Genomic DNA, 19,896 nt, shown 5'->3' with positions numbered 1-19,896 from the left:
GCAGTTCCCTCACCTCATCAACTTCCTCTCATCTCCAGCTGTCCCCTACTCTCTTCCCCTGGCTTCCTTGCTCTCCTCCGCCCCCTCCTTTGCCGCATCTCAAGCTCCTTCCACACCTACGCAGGGCGTACCTATAATATGTACCCCTCCCCAGAAGGTTTTAAGTCTCCATCTCGCCACACTAAATTCTCCCTCAACCGTTAAATACTTGTCTAACATCTGTCACCTCTTAGAAGAACTCAACCTTGATGTCCTCGGTCTTACCGAGCCATGGTTCACAGCCAGCTCTATCATGAGTTTTGACATTCTCCTCTCCAATGACTACAAGATCCTCCCAGCTCCCAGATCCAATCGGCCTGGAGGGGGTGTAGCCCTTATGTTCCCTGAGTGGACCCTGCCTCTCTCATTCCCACTCAAGCTTACTCCTCGTTTGAATGCCTAGTCTGCAGGTTCTCTCTCTCTCCTAGCCACTCTCTTCCTGTAGCTAATCTCTACCGGCCCCCTTTTCATTTCATCTCTTTTCTCTCTGAATGGGCTGACCTCTCCTCTTACCTCTTGGCCTCAACCACTCAACTTCTCCTCCTTGCTGACCTCGACATTCATCTTGATTCTACCTGTCCCTCATCTTCACTCTTTCGCAACCTCTGCGATTCACTCTAACTCCCATCCTTCCCTCCGGCCCGACTCGGCTGGCCACACACTTGATGTCTTGATCTCATCTGGCCTCCCCCTCTCTACCCCCCTTACCACATCTCTCTCCTGTAGTGATCACTGCCTCCTCTCTTCTCATCTCTCCATCTCCTCCCCCCAAGCCAAGTCCACTCCTAGATTGCCACCCACCTTCTCAGATATCCGGCCCATGAAGTGTGTGACAGTCGAGGCCTTCACTGAAACCTTCTCCCCCCCTCCTCCACCCCAGGCTGACTCACGTCCTGACACAGTCCTCTCTCTTCTCTACTCCTCTATTTCTGCTACTCTTGATACTCTTGCCCCCATCATGAGGATCCATTTGAAGACCAAAGCCAAGTGCAATTCTTGGTATGACTCTGACCTAGCTACACTTAAACGGAAGTGTAGGTCAACGGAGAGGAAATGGAGGGTTTCTTTCTTATCCTCTGACAAACTGGCCTGTCGCCTGCTCCAAAGGCAATACCGACTTGCTGTCCACACTAAGAAGAGAGTCCACATACAAGCCTGCATCTCTGCGGCATCTAACAACTCGGCCAAACTTTTCAAAATCTGCAAGGAGCTGACCAACCCTGCTGCAGTCTCCACCCCTCCTCTCTCCTCCCAGGATCTTTACAATGCCCTTGCCTCTCACTTTATCTCAAAAACCCAGGACATCCTGTCCACTCTCTCCTCCGTTCCCCCCCTCCTCCCTCTCCTTCTCGGCCTGCTGACCCTCCCTCTGCTACCCCTCATCTCCCTTTCTCGTCCTTTCCTCTTTTCTCCTCTGATGAGACATCTAGACAATGAAAATTGCATCAAAACAGGTCCATCATTAAGGACCACATTGACACCCTTGTGCAAGCCCTTGCTGATTTCTGCAACCTCTACTTTGCCTCTGGCTCTTTCCCCACCCCTCTTCAACACTCCCTTGTGCATCCTCTCCTCAAGAAATCCACTGCTGATCCGTCATGTCCGGCAAACTACCGCCCAATTTCCATTACTCCCTTTTTGGGCAAGCTCCTGGAAAAGCTGGCCATCTCTAAGCTTAATTTCCATTCCGACTCTGTTGGCTCCCTCCATGACCACCAATCTGGCTTCAGAGCTGCCAGAAGTACGGAAACTGCTCTCCTGGACATCCGTGAAAACCTGATTTCCAATCTCGATTCTAACATTCCCTCTGTCCTCATCCTACTTGATATCTCTTCTGCGTTCGACACGGTCAACCATACCACCCTGCTCATTCGTCTTTGTGACAACCTCAGTATCACTGATCAGGCTCTGGCCTGGCTGACCTCTTTTCTCTCTGATCGACCCTCCCAGGTACAACTTGGGTCCTTCCTATCTTCTATCTCCCTCTCCACATGTGGTGTCCCCCAGCGGTCTATCCTCTCGCTCTGGCTTTTCAACCAATACCAGGCAACTCTCGCTTACTGCATCTCAATGTTCTGCTCAACTTTCCAGTGATATGCTGACGACACCAAACTCACTTTCAGGCTTCCTTCAGCCTCCTCCTCTCCTTCCCTCATCTCTGATTGTCTAATCGCCATTCAAAATTGGTGTGCCGCCAATGATCTATGTTTAAATAGCAAGAAGACTGAGACCCTCCTTATTGGTACACCATCTCCATCCTTTCCTCTCACTCTCTGGCCGGCCTCCCTTGGCCCTCCTCCCACCCCCACCTGCGCGACTAAGAACCTTGGGGTTATCTTTGACTCTACACTTTTCTTCTCCACACACATGATGTCTCCAAAAAATCTAACTTTTTACTTCACCTCCTTAGAGGTACTCTGCCTGTCCTCTCCTTCCCTCAAAAGCTTACTGTCTCCCAAGCTCTGGTTCTTTCCAGACTGGATTACAGTCTCTTTCTAACTCTACCTGCCTCCACTCTCCGCCCTCTACAGCTAATCCAGAACTTGAGGCCAAGGACTTCAAGACTTGGGTTGGCCTTGGCCTCAAGGCCTGGGATCATATCTCTCCAACCTTGAAATCCCTTCATTGGCTCCCAGTGGATGCAATAATTAAATTTAAAACCCTCTGCATTGTCCACAAGGCTTTCTGGGGCCTGGGTCCAAAATACCTTCAACTATCCCTCCGTAAATACCTCCCCTCTCGAGCCCTTCGCTCCTCTACCTCTAACTCCCACAGGGTTAGTCATTTTGCAAAGAAACGAGCTGGGGGTAGAATTCTGTCTTCAGCTGGTGCCTCCGGCCTCTTTGAAACTTGAGAAAAAACATGTTTTCGGTTCCAGAAACTTCTCAAGACCTTCCTCTTTTCCTCTGCCTTTGCCCCCCTTCTCCCCTGTTGATCTGTTTCTTCTCATGGCATTGTGCACCTGGCCACCCTCTGTTCTTTCGGGCCCAGGTACCTGCTCACCCTGCCACCCTCCTGCACTACCTCCAGGCCACCATCTGCACTAGGTTTATGTATCTGTACCCATACAGTCCCCCTCCCACGTTTCTTCTGCACTTATCAGATATACCTTTCTGACCAACTTTCACCTGCCACTTGCTGGCTGAACTGCCATGCTTGAAAGTCCTTTTTATTATTTATTCTATTTAATATTTATGTTTTCTCTTCTCTGCTTCGCACTTTCCACTCCCCCCTTTCCTTGCACTTTTCCCCCATTTTCCTTTCCCATGCACTTGCGCGTTCTTAAATGTCACTGGGCCTAGTACGATCACTGTTTTTCTGGGTTTTTTCTCCCTTGTTCCCCTCCCTTTTTGCCTGGTCGCATCTGAAACACTTGTGTGCACGCGCGATATAAATAAAATATCATTTCATTTCATTTGTAAAGGAGTAATGATAAGTTCATAATAGAAAATCCATGGCGTTCCTTCTTAGAATGTTTTATGTGACTGCTGTATTCAATTGTCCTTGTTGCTCTATTTGTTCATTGGAAGTTTCAATGGGACATAACTCCGACTTTTCGACTACTTTTGTGCGCCAGTTATTGTTCTCTTGATCTTGGTCCCCAATGTGTCGTTTCTTGAATGTTTTCAAACTGTAATTATAGTTTGACTTTCATGTCTTGTGGGCAGAACTTATGGAGGTGTGTGAAAGAAAGAAGATGAGAAAGAGAAAGCTTGCAGAAAGAAGGAGCTAATAAAAAGAAGGAAAGCTGGAAAAAGAGGTGAGGTTCAAGAAAGAAGGTCAGTGAAAGAAAGGAACCTCTAATAAAGAAAGAGAAATGAGAGCATGAGAGAAAGAAAGAAGGTTGTGGATTGGGAGACTGAGAAAAGACGAATGGTTCAGAAAAGACAGGGGGGGAGGAAAGAGAGGTCTGAAATAGGAACAGGAATGAAGGGCGATAGGACAACAAATGTGAAGGGAAATGGAAATAGAGAAGGGGTGGAGAACAGATCAGCGATGAAGGAAAGTCAGGGAAAAAATGAAAAGAAATGAAGTAGGGTCAGTATAAGGAAAGTATAAAATAGAGGAACAAAAAGGTGATCATGATAAGGAAAAAGAAGCAGTGGAATGTTTGAAGGAAAGATGTTTGCCGTAAGGAAAGGGTAGGAAGAGAGGATCTGGAAAGAAAATATGTTTTCAAAAGAAAGGAAGTTCAAAAATTAAGGGTTTTCAGGGTAAGGTGAACAGGTTGAGGAAAGAGAGGCCAAGGGAAGGGGAAACGTTGGTAAAAGAAGTTATTTCTGGCAAAGAGAAAGGAAAGTCTGAAAGAAGTTAGGAAAACACTGGAGTAGTCTAAAGAAGAGAACGTTTAGGAGAGACATGGGAAGAGGGTATGTTGGTGAAAAAGGCAGATTTAAAGAATGCATAGGGAAAAAAGAGAGGATAATACTTGAAAGTATGGTGGTGAAAGAATGAAGGTCAGGATGAAAGAGTGAAAAAAGGAAATTCACTCAAAGAATTAAATCAGACGGATGGAGAACAGAAGGAATGGTACGTAAGTATGGGAGGCCAGGGAACGAAGATAGGTCAGGGAAAGCAGGGCAGCCAGAGTAGGAATACATTTAAAAAAAGGAAAGATGCTGGAGAATGAAGGGCAGCTGAGGAAAAACATATGTAACTGAAAGAAGAAAGACAGTTGATAGAAAGGAAAGAAGCAATTTATGGTGAGGCAAATAACTAAGGGTAGGAAAAATTGAAATGAAGGAAATCATTTCCCTCTAACTCTCGAATGTAACTCTAAGTAAAAGTTAATTCCTATCCATTGGCGGAATCCAAGCAGCCATTAACCTCCAGATTCCATCTGCAAGACTGAAAATGAGCTCCAATGGAATGAATACCACCTCAGGTCAAACTGGAATCACCCTCCTTTGACACGACCTCCTGTTTGTCCCTGGGTATTGACAGCAGGCAGGTTAGTCATAGGGGGCAGGTGGCACCCAGAGCTAGGAGATGATGGACTCAGATGAGGTGAATGTGGAATGCCCTAGAACACCCTTGCCCCAGGGTGAGCTAGGGAAACATTACATGAAACCTCATGAGGACCCCATTAATATCTATTGGGGAAAGCTCTAGCAGCAGCCCCCTGAAGACTTAATTGATATCTATGGGAAGAGGTTACACTATCTAAACATTAAGGACAGCTCTATCGTTCCTGCCTTATCCAAAGGTAGGCAATCTCTTCATGCTAGACAAAGCTTCAACTTACCAAAAAGTGACTGTCCATTTAAGGGAGCCAAGCTGCAACAGTTCTCAGAAATAACATACCCTGCAGGAGTTCAATGTTACTATTAGTGTTGGTACTGAGTACATAGAAATGTGCTGGCAGTGATTTTGACAATACCTTCTCTGGCAGTGATGTGAAAGAAACATTTTATTAGTTTTAATCCTCCTGCATTGCTGCCAAAAACAGCATGCAGAGTATACAAACCAGTGTGGTGCACGTGACAGGAGCAGATACAGTCTACAACCAGCCATTGGGCCTCATTACACGGTAGGCGGTAAGGGTTTACCGGTACCGGTATTTTACCGGTACCAGCAAACCCTTACCGCCCTACTACGAGGTCCCTTTGCGGGTTGGGGAATTTAACGCCTGCTTTTTGCAGGCGTTAAAAACCAAACCGCAAAGGGACCAGGGAGCTATTTACGGTACCGCAATTTGCGGAGCCGTAATTAGCGCCTTCCCCATTCCCATAGAGCCCTATGGGGCAAAAATGGGAATGGGGAAGGGCAATGGGGGAAGGGGGAATTACCGCCCCACCAACCTTGGAATAGGGCGGTAATTCCCCTTTCCACCAAGGCGGTGCCGACCGGCATGGACCAAGGTGCAAATAGCACCTTGGTCCTTTGGTCCACCGCCATCCGTGTAATGAGGCCCATTGACTGGGACAACTCTGAGTGTGGTCTAGAACCAGGTTGATGTTTTATATATTCCCCATTGTTGCATAATTTGAACTAGTATCCTGGGTGTTAAAAGTGCTAATTCTCCTCCAACAAAATATATCTGACACAGAAGGCCTCCTCTGACTCGGATATTGGTTGACAAACTACATTTACACATACAAGGGAGAAAGAGGGATGTATAGGGAGGAAGAGAGTCTCACCACCAACTACCTTTTCTATTTAAAAAGAAAATTGAGGTTGTCACCCAGCTCCAAAATTCATTGAAAACCTCGAACATACTAGACTGTGCTCAGCTAGGATTTAGGCACCTACGGCCTAAGCAGCACTAAACTTACCACTACCTCAGTTCTGGACCATCTAAGGGGAAACGTACATAAAGTCGAAATGGCTGCCTTAATACGTCTTGATCCGTCCGCGGGATTGAAAACGTCGACCATTGAATTCTCCTTGAGAGGTTGTATAATTTGGGGATTCAAGGTACTGTGGTGAACTGGATTAAATCCTTCCTGGAAAAATGTACACAGCGAACGCACCTAGATCCTTTTTTCTCCCAACCTCAGCACCTGAACGCTAGTGTCCCTCAGGGCTCTGCCCTGTCACCTCTCTTTAATCTGTATCTTCATCCATTAATGGAGATCTTGCACCATTCTGGTGAAACTTTCTTTAGTTTTGTTGACGATACACAGATCTTGGTGGACCTCAAAGAGGAAGACAATAAGGTCAGAAACTGCTTATTGTCCGTCAAGGTCTGGATGGAAAAGTAAATCCTGATAAAACAGAAATCTTATTTGTAAACGGAAAACCTAACACTTCGATGCCTTTGTACTGGCCAAGCACCATTGGCCAATGTCCCAATAAAAGTTCAGAGGTTGAGAACCTAGATAGTATTCTGAACAGCAATCTAACTTTGAATAATCAAGTAGTGGTGGTTACTAAATTCTGCTTTTTTTATGATGAGGAAAATAAAAATACATCTCCCATATCTGTCATTCTCCCACCAGGTTCTAGTAATGAACTCCCTAGTCTGTTCTCGTTGGATTTTAATATTATTATAACCAAGATCATACTGTAGTCTCTCAAGACACAGGTCATAACTCCAGAGTCTGCAGGTACACTTAGGTTCCTTTATTGCTTGTAGTTCCAGGTTCCAGGTCCCAGTTTCTCTTCACATGCACATTGGGGAGACACTCACCGGTACATCCTCAGACACTCTCAGCTGAAGTCTAACTGACATTCACAGAAGCACACACACTTTAAATTCACCCAACATTCTCTGCGCTGTCATTTATCAACATGCACCAATGTTCTACTAGCAGCAGGCAAAATGACAAAATTCTTGCTGCTAGCGATGACAAACCTCACCTCTGTACCACCACAACACACACACAACAACCACGCTGAAATTAACACACCTCCCTCTCTTCCACAACACACAGGGAAAGACACAAACGTGGGCAGATCACCACCATCTCCCAAACAGGAAGAGAATAAACTTCAACTCCAGTCGGTGTCTGGAGACCAGCCAGACTCAAACCCATGGGGTCAAATTCAGATGAGAAAGACCAATACACAACCACATTCCTTACAATCCGCTGTGGGACACCAGAACAAGGGTTGGCTAAAACCAACTGGCCTCTGATTATGGTACCTCAACAGGAAAAAACATATTCCCACACCAGTGTAAATAAACACCTATGTTACCCTGCATGTTAGGGCACAAAACACTCTACCTACAATTTTCCCAAAAAAACAGGCCTTGCTTAGTACAATTTTCCTGACAGATGGAGGCTCAAATGTAATAAATAGAAAATACACATCCCACTGGGCAGCGCTTGCACCTAGCTCTCTACAGCTTTGCCAGGAAAGTACTTTGGCTCCTGCAAGCACTTGGCAGGAACGTCAATTCACCTGCATTCCACATCCCTATACATGCAACTCCAAACAGAGCTCTGCCACAAACTCCCCAAAAAACAGAACCTCTATATTGAGGCAACCAAGACGGCACCGTCGCAGGTGTAGGCTCTATCACTGTTGGGATCTCGCCAGACCTTGAGCAAGAGAACTGCCGGAGAACACACCCCTTAACTATTCGGGTGACCCCCTGACGCATCTTCCAAGTGAATATCAGATGCATGCTAGGACCACATTTTCCACTCACAAACCACCAAAAAACATGTAGTGTACAACCTTTTACCTGAATAGCCAAACCACACCACATATGGTGCACACCGCAAATTTCCACAATCCGTTCATTGACGGATTCCTCATCGTTCTAACAGAACATTGAATATTTTCCGAAAAACATCCCCCAATCCATGCACTGTCAGATTCCTCAAAATTCGTACCGAAAGTTAAACATTTCCCAAAATACCTCCTACAGTCATCTCACTGACGTATTCCGCACCACTACACCAATATGTCGTGATGAAAAATACTTCCCACCCTTCCAACCCGCATTCTAGCGGATCACTCAGCACCACCACCACATGTTGGACACAAGATCACACAATGGCAATTCCTGCTAACAATGAACCCCTTTCCGCCATAGCTTCATACATAAAGGTAGACACACAGGTAGGCTTGCTTACCTACAATCGTCCCACCACACATAGCTCCTCCTGACAGGTGACATACATTTTGATAGCATTTTCAAATTCACATGTCTAAACTAAAACAGGTTTATCAGGCTTCACGCTTGACATGTACATCAGAATATACTTCCTTAAATCGAACATTGGTGTTCTTACTCTAGCGCTTTACTAAACTCAGGGCCACGCCACAAATCAACTCTTCATCACAAGACAATGGTACAGAATACAAAACGCTAGCACTAGCCTCTGCAAGAACTGTAAGTGATGGAAAAATAAATACGTATGACTTTTTAAACGTGGGGCCACAACATATATCCACATCAAGCCAGAGGATATGGTCCCTCATTACAAACCGCTGCCTGGAAGATAGACACCCTTTAAACCTAAGCCACCTGCACACATGCTACAACCAATCACAGTATTTTTCTTTTTTTTTTTTTGAAATGTCAAATTCTTCCACGAATAATCACTGGCATCGAAACCGTGCTTTCAGCTTGGCTGGCAGCTGCAACACATGTGTCCCGTGCCTTCAATAACCAGCCATCCCGTGGCAGTTGCCCTTCGTGACCTAGATAGCCTAGACAGCGTCCCTTTCTTCAGTTCCTAGCTGGAAGTGCTGGCATGGCATCCACATTACATCCCGTCGGCCATTAAGTTCTCCTCGTAACACGCCATAATTGCGCATTGACGTGATGACGTGTTCAACGTACGTTACTGAATGTTTATTTAAGCAATTTTACCTGAGCAGTGGGGTGCATTATTGGACCAGGTAATGCCCGGGGCCAGGTAGAAGCCATGGTGAAGCAAAGTCTTTACCATTAGCCGGGGCATTACAAGGCCCGGTAATGCCCCCCCTCTGAGGGTGATATTGCTATTAGCACGATGTAAGGGATACTAATTTTTTTTTTTGTTAAGTTGAGAAAGAAAGCTGCCGTTTCTTAACTTTAACAAATACAAAATAAAAGATGACCCCCATGAATCCAGAGACGAGACTACGTAGTCCTTTCTCCCTTTCCATGATGGTCATTTGCGCAGATGCGCCACGAACAATGAGGTTCTCTGCGTCAGCGAAGGAACAGGCAGCACAAGTTAAGTGGAGCAGGGATGGAAAGGGGAAAATATGTGGAAAAGTGGGGTGGGGTAAGGGGATGTAGGGCAGGACTTTCTTGAGCACCCGGCAGGCGAAGATGGCGGCATCCCACCATGAGGAGATTTGAGCGGCAGGATTAACATGTGGTAATGCCCCTGTTCTCAGCCTTCTCATTGGCTGGAAGCCGACACACCCCCTGGCCAGGTTCTCATTCAGAATAAACACACGCTCGGACACAACCTGAAGTAACTCAGGTTCCACCTCACTTCTGCAGCCAGCCTTAAGACTTTGCAGCTAACAGATCTCCAAGAGCCACCAACCCTCCAAAGACACCATCAGGGTTACAATTATGAGTTGAAGCAGAACGTTCATAAGTAAACAACAGTTTAACAAACAATCAGAGGCTTCCTACCCTTTATATCCTTCCTCAGGTTAAATTCCAATGAAGTGCTTTCTCATGGAACTTTTTCAGTGATAACTGTCGCACTTCAAGTACTGAGAGTGCCCTTTTTGTCTTCCTTGCCATGCAGCGCGCATACAGCAAACTAGAGCTTCAGTACACATCGTCCAAACTGAGCAGACACAGCAGTCTGCCTATACACTGTATGCTCTGTTGTAGTGTGGTCCCTGCCCTTTTGCTGTGTGACAACAAAGAGCTGCAATTGCGGGAGACACTCAATGGTCCATCCTCAGACGTCTCAGCTCAGGTGGAACTGACATTCATAGAACCATATTTGCATCGCATTCATCCAACATCCTCTGAGCTGTTAGTCATCCACATGCACCAACATGGTACTAGCAGCAGGCAAGGAGGACCAGAGACAACATTCACGCTGCTAGATAGAACACATATTTATTTAAGCCTCTCAGAATACATGATTGGAAGACTACAAAGAGTTCGAGGTAGTGCAGCAAGGATCCCAACGAAATATACTAAACACCTCACATGGCTCCAGCTCTCCATACATAACATTGGATCCTGGTGAAGGACAGGATCATCTTTAAAAGTAGATGTCTGTTTTTCAACGTTATTCCCCCAAATCACTGTTTTTCAAGTTGACCTCTCACACATCCGTGCGAGCCTCAAGATCGCAATAGGACAGAAAGTTGACTACCCCTTGATAGAGAAGGGAAGGATCTGGAGGTCGCTCCTTCCTGGTCCAAGCTATTTGTATCTGGAACACTCTACCTGTAGAGAGTTCGATCTTCTGACCTTTCGAAAAAAAAATAACACCTTTCTTTTCAGCCTGACTTAGCTCACAATGTTATCAGATTGTTTACTTATGATTTCTATACAGCGCTGAGATGCCTTCTGGTGAGTGCTGCACTTAAAAAAAAAAAAAAACGTATAACATAATATAATCACAGTTCCTAGAGAGAAAGGAGAACTCTCGGATATGGCCATTCCCACTGTGAAATCCAGAATGGCGGCAGGCCATGATGTTATCTCTGGCCAGTACTTGCACAGGCAATCTGTGACCTCAGGCAAATGAACCAATCCCTAAACAGGGCAGCCTATTTCTCCCAGGTGCGACTACTTGCCCTAAGCCCCCCTAATGGGGGTGGGAGAGCAAAATGTAAAGGATAAGATGGTCAGCCTCCTTGTGTGGTGTATTGAAGTAGGAGCTAACGATGAGTATTTGGAGGAGAGAAGCAATCAAAAAGCATACTAAGATGAAGGGAGGTTGGACGAGTCAGCTGGAGGCTGCAACAAATATTTTTATTTGAAGAGGAAGAGGAGGGTTACCATCTAGGAAAGAGTTCATGGAAGGTATAAAATGACCACCGAACAGTGAGGCTTATCAGAAAGAGATTGCTGGACTAGAAGAGGCTGCCATCTAAGAAAGAACTATCATCTGAGAGGAAGGTCCCTGGAGGTGGGGTTCATAGTGGGGGCAGGTGACATCTGGCAGAAATAACAACGTGCTTGTGGGGGTGATAGTCACGTGATTCTGGAAAGGAAAGGAAGGAAGAGAAGTTACAGTTCACCGGTCTACTCCTGGGTAGATATCAGAGGTGGGGGTTGCACATATCTGTAATGTGGATCAGAGATAACAAAGAAGGAATCCGAATAAGGGGGTGAACCCTGGTGACCAGATCCAAAGAGCAGAGAGTAGCCAAGGATCAATGTCATCAGCCCATACTGCCACACCCACTCAAGACGTGTGGACTACCCTCGAGATTGGAGCTAGGAGACAGCCACTAACACGTCGCATCAGAGATCTAGAAACCGTGCTGAGCACTTTCCCACCAACCAAAGCAGGAGTCACGATCTTCATACCACCGAGCTAGGAAAGTTATGGGACCAGCCTTCCCTGAAGGGTGTTCGGAGACCCCAAAATACACAACTCTGGATGCAAGACCCCACAAAGACTTGGCAAAAGACCATTGTCATTTTAGTAATTGTGATTCTTGAACTGTCACTCCATAGGGGGTCTTATGGAGGGTAACGCAGAGAACCAGGAAGACTCATTTTTGCAAAGACTGTTTCATCTAACCTCTGGGACATAGAGGAATAGGGAGAGAGATAGACATAGTGCAAGCCTAAGCCATACTTACCAGAGCTCTCGACTACAAGGTTTATTGTGCTACCTTAAGTCCCTTTCCCATACCGGAACAATAAATATAGTCCCATGTGTGGAGGTGACAATGCCCCAAGAACCCTGTAGTTATACTAAGCCTGATACCTTTGCAACACAAATACCCACATTGCTTTAGAGCAGAGGAGAATCCTTCTTCCGCTGTACCCTCTTCCAAGTTCCATCCAAGAAAACCCTTTCAGAGTTTACCTGGCATATTATTTTTGTTCAGTGGCTTGAGTCCCCTCGGTGCACTCCCGACACTCCCCATACCACGCCCCGAAACTATTTTGTGAAAGCTTGTTAGGCTAAAATTGTCAAATTCTAGGCTTATGAGTTTACCAGAAAATTGTTGCCCATGTTTACTCCTCACCCAGATTAATCTGATTCCTGAAAAGAATTCCCCCCTCAGAAAAACACTATAAATCTGGCTATTAGCATAGAGCTAAATTCTAGAAGATTATGACACTCAAAAAGACAGACATCACAGCACTCTGGAAAAGCAATGGCAATGCAAACATATATATCAAATGAATAACTAGGAAAAGTACAGAAAACAACATTTGATGAAAAGCAGAAGAAAGCTTTTGCCATTTGACAGTACGCAGTGTTACGCTACGTTGCCCGCCCACAACCATTATACTGCATAGCACCTGAAAAAGAGGAAGCTTACAACACAATGCAACAGTTTGTTTTATTCGTATTTATATAGCGCACAACAGCCCTTGAGCATTGTGGCACTTGTTACAAGGCAAGGCCTAGTTACAGGAAAATATGATGTCGACATTGGTTACAAAGTGAGCAGGTTGAGTGCAGTGGGATTACATTTGTAATACAATATATGTACAACCATTACATTATAATTATATTACATTTGTATTTATATTACAATATAAATGTTAGGAAGACAGATAGCAGTGTTAGTTAAGGAAGGTGGTCTTGAGATTATTGCGGAAGACAGAGATGGAGGTTTCCGCTCTGAGGGTGGCAGGGAGTGAGTCATGCTGCTATTAAGATCCTGTTGATACCACCTCTCATTTGGTTTGCAGGTCCATAGTCATTCTGATGCCCATAACCACCGCTTTGCTGACTATGTTGACCGTGTTGCCCATGCTGACCGTGAATACCATGTTGGTTGTGCTGGCCGTGCTGGCCATACTGGCTGTGTTGACAGTGCTGGACATGCTGACTGTGCTGGCCATGCTGTTTAAATTGGTTATGCTGGTTAGGTTGGATGTACGGGATGTGCTGGCTTGGTGGTTGGCTGTAGAACCCAGTTAGGGGTGGGTAACAGCTGGGGGGAGGCTGTCCATAGCCACTTTGCTGACCATAGCTTGGCTGTGGCTGTGGCTGTTGCGGCGGGGGCTGCTGTCTATATGCAAATGGTGGTGGTTGTCCATAGGTGTTCTGCTGAGTGCAAGAGCTCTGATCATAGCTTGGTGGCTGAGCTGTGGAATAGCTGGTTGGTGGATATGTTGGAGGGGCAGTTGCTGGCTGCACAGGGTAGCTGCCAGGCACCTGTGGGTAGCTGTAGCCACTTGGACCATATCCCATATGTGGTTGGCTGTAGCCTGTGGTGCTGGCCTGGGGTTGACTAGTCTCTACTGGTTTGCTTACATCTGGTGGCCTGACAGGAGCAGTCATAGCAGCCTACTGCCCATATGGAGGGTAGGCAGGCTGGGCAGCATAAGCAGTCTGAACTGTATAGGTAGCTGGTGCTCAGGTGGTGGCTGCCACTGATGCTGCTGGCAGCAGCATCATAGGCAGCTGTGCCATACCCCTGGACGGGTTGGCTGTAAGCCTGAGGAGCAACTGGAGCGGTGTAGCCAGTCGGAGGTTGTCCATAGGCAGCACCATAAGCAGCAGTCTGTCCATAGGTTGCAGTAGTGTGAGCCTGTGTGTAGCTGGCATCGGTGGGTTGCCCATATGTGCCATAAAATGGCGCTCCATAAGCCTGTGCTTGAGTTGCCTGTGCATAGGGTTGGTTTGGCTGAGGAGCATAAGCACCATAGCCTTGTTGGACTGCAGCTTGACTGTAAGTGCTGTAGTCGGTGGACGCCATCTTTCAGTATTTAAGATGTTTGTGATTCTATTTGATATTTCCTTTTGTGCTAGTCTGTGTCAAGATCTGCATAGATCCCAGTGATACATCTCATCCTAATACACCTCATTATGCAAACTATCACAGACTTCAATTTATGTCATCTCTCGATTAAAGGGTTATCTCATTCTCTGCAGTGACTGTCCATGCTGCATTATTCTTGAATGAACTGAGGTAAATTGGAGACAAAAGAGCTGATCAATGGCCTGTGTCTATAATTATCATCGTTGTTTTATAACGCCCTTAATACCGAAGAGGTTTCTAAGCGCGAGCCAGGATTCGAACGTGTGTTGCTCTGCGTCGTCTTACTTCCAAGAAGAGAGTGTTGCCGCTGAGCTATACTATCGTGCCTTTTCACTGAAGTTGCATAAAATAATGTATACGATTGATTGAGGTAGTTCTCTGGCTCCTGGACTAGTTTAATGGGTATCAGGTAATATTTTCGCCACCAAAAATATCGCCGTACATATGGTCGTCGGGAACGGCCATAGGCGATATTTTTGGTGGCGAAAATATTAGGTGCTGGGGTTGCGGGGGTGTCCCCCGCACATAAAAAAATGATGCGGGGGTTGCGGGGGTGTCCCCCGCAGGATTCATGTGTTATTTTCGCCGCAAAAATATGGCAAAATGTTTGTATGGCGATATTTTTGCGGCAAAAATATCACATGGAACCGTTTAATGTTTTATCAGAAATGGAAAATGTTCCTCAAAAACATAAGATCAGCTTCATCACTGGCCAAAGGAATTTTGCACGACTAGATGTTCAATTTGATAAGTGAAACTAACCTGTTGCTAAGAGCTAACTCTAAAACTCCAAACCTCTTACTCAAACTGGCACCCGACCAACTGTCCCATAGCAGCCTTTGCGTGCCTGCAAGTCGCCATACGACAAACATCACATAATGATTCACAACATTTCCCAATTCTGCAACCCAGCCTCGCCAACTCACCATGCTCCTTAGCTTTTAGATTTCAGGAGATTGCCGATTTTGCGACCGTTCCAAAAAAAGGAAGTTAGGACGCAAGGTCAGCATACCAGTACAGGGTTTACTGGTGATAGTGACATTTGACCAACCCCACCCATTCAGCCAGCACAGGTCGGGGTCCTGCCCTGTGCTATCAGTATAGGCGAGTTCCAGAGGTTGACGATTTTCCGATTGTTGGCTCCAGCCCCACAAAGTTGGTGGGCTGAAATTTTGGCAAGAGGTCAGCATACCAGTCTGGGGTGTACTGGCGATGATGAAATCTGTCCAACCCACCCATTCGCCCTGCACAAGGAGGGTCTGGCCTTGTACTATCAGTATAGGCGATTTTGGAAGATTGACGATTTTGCGACTGTTCCAAAAATAGGAAGTTACGCAGCAAGGTCAGCATACCAGTCAAGGGTGTACTGGAGATAAAGAAATTCAACCTACTGCACTCATTCGTCCTGCAACGGGGTGGAGTGGGGTCCGGCCCTGTGCTACTATTATAGGCGATTTTGTGAGATTGAGGATTTTGCGATTTTTCAAAAATAGGAAGTTATGACAGAATAAAACATACAGACGGCTATAGCAGAACCCCATGCGCATGTCAGCTACACACCCACGCAACGTTGGGTGGTACCACTAGATAAGTGACATTGCTAAGTTGCATAGGAAACAGACTTGACAACCCCAAGCATGAAACGTTCCTGCACAGATGTACTCCTTTTCATACTGCCATCCTCAAAATGAGTGCATGTGAGGACAAAATCCGTGATACCTCTTCATCCAGCGGCATTCAAATACGACTGTGACTGTGTGGTCGCATGCGTTTTTCCAACACTGGATATTCAGTGCAAGTTCGTTTGCCTTCCAAACATTTGTTTCTTTGAAAAGTAGGGAGCTAAGCCTTTATTCTGTAACAGTGGCGGGCAGTGCAGCCATCCCGCACCTCGGAGCCAACAAACTCCACATTTAAAAGGCTCCCCAATATGAATAACGCTAGCACACGTTTTGTGTGGGCTCACTCTTACCTTTCTGTGATCCCCAAGAGATGGGTCAGTACTGCAGCAGAGGCGAGCCGGAAGACTTGTCGTGGATACGGTGTCACTCCTTTTGTTACCCAGATGCCTAGTTAAGCTCAGCAAAAGCACATTTCCGGGCCAGCTACGATAGTGTGAGCTCCCACCCACGTCCTCTGCCAACTACCACGGATGTTCTCAAAGCACAGATAAGCAGCGAGGCTCGCAATCTTCTGATATCAGAAGAAGCATCTGGAGTGTGGAAACCTCCCGAGCAGCCATATTCGGTCACTGTTGCGTCCAGAAAGCATCCGCGGCAGTTGGAGTCATCCCTGGCAAATCAAGCTAAGTGGCGAGCCATGCAAACGCGCTAGGCGGTCACAAGAGAATTGCAGGACTGGTCATACACATTTCTTCGTGGGGTTCAATATTTAGCAGAGCAATGAGCGTTATTATCGAACCAAGACTTGCAAAAGGTGGTGACGGGATGGGGCAGGGTGAGTCAAGTGGCCTTCTAAGTATTTGCTTTCAGTTTTCAAGCAAAAAAGCAACATGGACAATGGCCACCTAGGTTCCAGCCTCTACATTTGCATACATTACAAAGGCTGGAGGCCACGAGATTCGTTTAACTGGCATCATTAAAACAGCGAGCACGTCTGTGACCAGAGGCCTGGTCCAAGCCTGGTTTCCACTCCAAAGGGTTGTTTAAAAAAAAAAAAAAAATATATATATATATATATATATATATATATATATATATATATATATATATATCTTGAGCACATTATTAGCGTCACTATTTAATATGGAAGCCTCACGGTCCACACTGCTAATGTGGCTAAATATTCAGATAATTTAGTATATGCGTCTCGATTTTGCGGTATCAGGTAATATATATGGACTATATATATGGTTGCCGTACATAAGGTCACTGGGAAAAGTTTCTGGTGACATTATACAGGTGACCATATATATAGGGACAGGGGAGCGGGTGGTGTCCCCGCTCCCCTTGAAAAGAAAAAAGGTTTTTGGGGTTGTAGGGGTGTCCCCCACATGTTCCATGTAATAATGTCTCCACAAAAAAGGACGATTTTTCTGCGAATTGTTTGCATGATGACATTTTTGCAGGGACATTATCGCATGGAACCGATTTTGCCTAGTGGTCCATTCAACATCTAGGCCTCCATGTGATGATTTCTTTTGACCAGCCTTTCAGATTATTATTTTTGAAAAGAATAAAACCTTCTTGTTTGATTATGATTGTGCTGCTCTAAAGCAAATACCTGCACCAAGCAGATGATCTTGTATTTAGAACATTAAAGGAATATTCTCCAAAGGTGAGAACACACTTCAATGGTTATTGATGAGGGTGCAGTCAGGGTCCAAAGGTGAAGCAAAGGGCTCTTCTACACCATTCTTTGTTTAGCCCCTCATGTGAGTGCACACCCACCCAGCTGATGTGTGTGTTGGAAAGCAGACAATGTGGTTTAGAATCACCATAGCCTCATGTGACGAAGTCCCGTATGGACCAGGAACAGAACCAGGGCAAGAACATATGTCTTATGTGCTGTGCCCAAACCTGTACCACAACTTGTGTCAGAAGAGTTTAAATCATAACGCTAGATACACGTGGGCCCAGGGCAATGGCCCCCGCAACTAAAGGAGATATATTCATTTTATAGGGGTGTTCTCGTTCGTAGGATCCTGTGCACCATGGAAAGGTTTGCACTAGTCTAGGCTACAGCATAGGGAGAAATAGTTAAAAGACACAAATGAACCAAAGGCCCAATCCATTGTCCTAGAACATAAAGTACAGTGACCCCCCCCCCAACAAAAAAATATTGTCTTCTTGGTTTTACCACTGTACTGCCCGGGGAACATATTAAGGGGCAGTGTGTGATAAGAGTACTTGCTTGTAGACATTGACAAGTTCATGCTGCTAGCTGTTGAGCGTATTGATAAAACTATTTTATTGCTCACAAAAGGATTTTGAAACGAGTTGCACCTATTGCAGTGTGAATAACTCAAGCATTCACACTCAGCAGAAAGAATTGTCACAGGCAAGCAGTCAAATTCACTGTTTTACAGTGAGAACCAATAGATTAATAAATGTATACATTATTGCTTATTTTGCCAATCTGCACTATAATAATTTAATTTCTTGTGTAAAGATAAAAGAAAGAGGTGGCTCTGTTAGAATTCAACAAATGCATATTCACGCTCTGAAACACTTGTGTATCAGCGTGATATAAATAAAATATCATATCATATAATTTCTCTTCTGGGTCAGAAAAATGTCGGTAAAGTAATAGGCGTATATGAAAATTCACGAGCCTGCCAAAGGTAGAAATACAGAAAAAAACACAGCCCCATGTTCTCACCTAAACTCATTCCATCACGTGCTATCCTGGTTCTTAAAAATATGCCAAAACAGAGCTCTCAAAACATATGAAGTCCTGGCATCTAAACCACATGCCATGTTGAATGCCTGTGCCTATTGTAAATGCACGGCTCACATGCTACAATGCAACAGGAAGTGAACCTAAAGCCAGAACCGGTTTATTATTTGACATGCAATATGGCACAACTATTGATCACTGCAAACTACCCCATGTATGGCTGTGCTTCTTTCAGACTTACAACCCAGAAGCGTCTGTGTCATTGTCACCTGCATCTTGTTAGGGATTGACACATGCAAGCATTTTGGTACAAGGCATAGCACGCATGCATAGGCATATGTAAAGCTGCAGTTACAGGTGGTCAATCCCTTCCAACAGTGAAAGCCTCCTGCTTGGGGTAAAGCTGTGAATATCACAGAAATTACTGGACATTATGTTAGCTAGTATTAGCAAAGTGCTATTTCTGCAGGTGCGCCCAATGATTTCCTTAATGGTTGAGAACTACAGGGGTAATCTCTTAATATGGATGTGAAGCCTCGATGCAAACGTGTCCATTGCAGCATGGATACCATACAGCCTGCGGTCAGAGGCGGGAAATACTCCACAACTAGATATTTACTCCTGTGCCCAGGTTCTGTTTGCACACACGGAAGGCACAGAAATTGGTGAAATGATTGTATTTTGTCTAATAGTGAAATTCGAATTGCAGACAGGGCCCTGGTGCAAAGGTTATGTTATGTTAAATGAACTTGTCAAAACACACGTTCGCCCAAGGGCATCTTGGCGCTGTCGCATGAATAAGTGAAGTTGCATTATAACAGAACTCCAGGGCAAATCTAGAACAGAGTAGTTTTCAGTAATTTGTGGAAGGTGAAATGATCCACAGTGCTCAGTAGTGCTAAAGGAAGAGCATTCTAGGCCATTGCGGCCACCACCGAATAGGCTCGCCCCCCCCCTTATGTGACAGTCGGTACCGAGGAACTACTACAACAAGAGCAGATTGAGATCTCAGGGAGCGAGTCGGCACATAGTGTGCGAATTTGGCCTTGAAATACTCAGCTCCCAAGCCATAGAAAGCACGGTGCACAATGCACATGGATTTAAAGAAGATCCAAGCGGCAATGGGAAGCCAATGGAATTTCTTCAGCAGGGGGAACATATGAGATCCAAAAG

At 45.5% G+C, this 19,896-nt stretch overlaps 1 protein-coding gene and 1 pseudogene across 1 annotated transcript in view; both read right to left on the bottom strand.

The window, feature by feature from the left end:
• Positions 1 to 16,466, bottom strand: part of LOC138528696 (chemerin-like receptor 1) — a 37,721-nt gene extending 21,255 nt beyond the window's left edge. The window contains exon 1 of the mRNA XM_069640555.1: positions 16,337 to 16,466. The gene's annotated coding sequence lies outside the window, so the exon portion shown is untranslated. The remainder of the gene's footprint in view (positions 1 to 16,336) is intronic.
• On the bottom strand, positions 13,239 to 14,303 carry LOC138556632 (RNA-binding protein EWS pseudogene; annotated as a pseudogene).
• Positions 16,467 to 19,896: the final 3,430 nt, after the last annotated feature.

Source organism: Ambystoma mexicanum, chromosome 1q (genome assembly GCF_040938575.1).
Source record: "Ambystoma mexicanum isolate Mex_15411 chromosome 1q, UKY_AmexF1_1, whole genome shotgun sequence".
Lineage (NCBI taxonomy): Eukaryota > Metazoa > Chordata > Amphibia > Caudata > Ambystomatidae > Ambystoma > Ambystoma mexicanum.
This window is presented reverse-complemented; position numbering and strand designations above follow the sequence as displayed.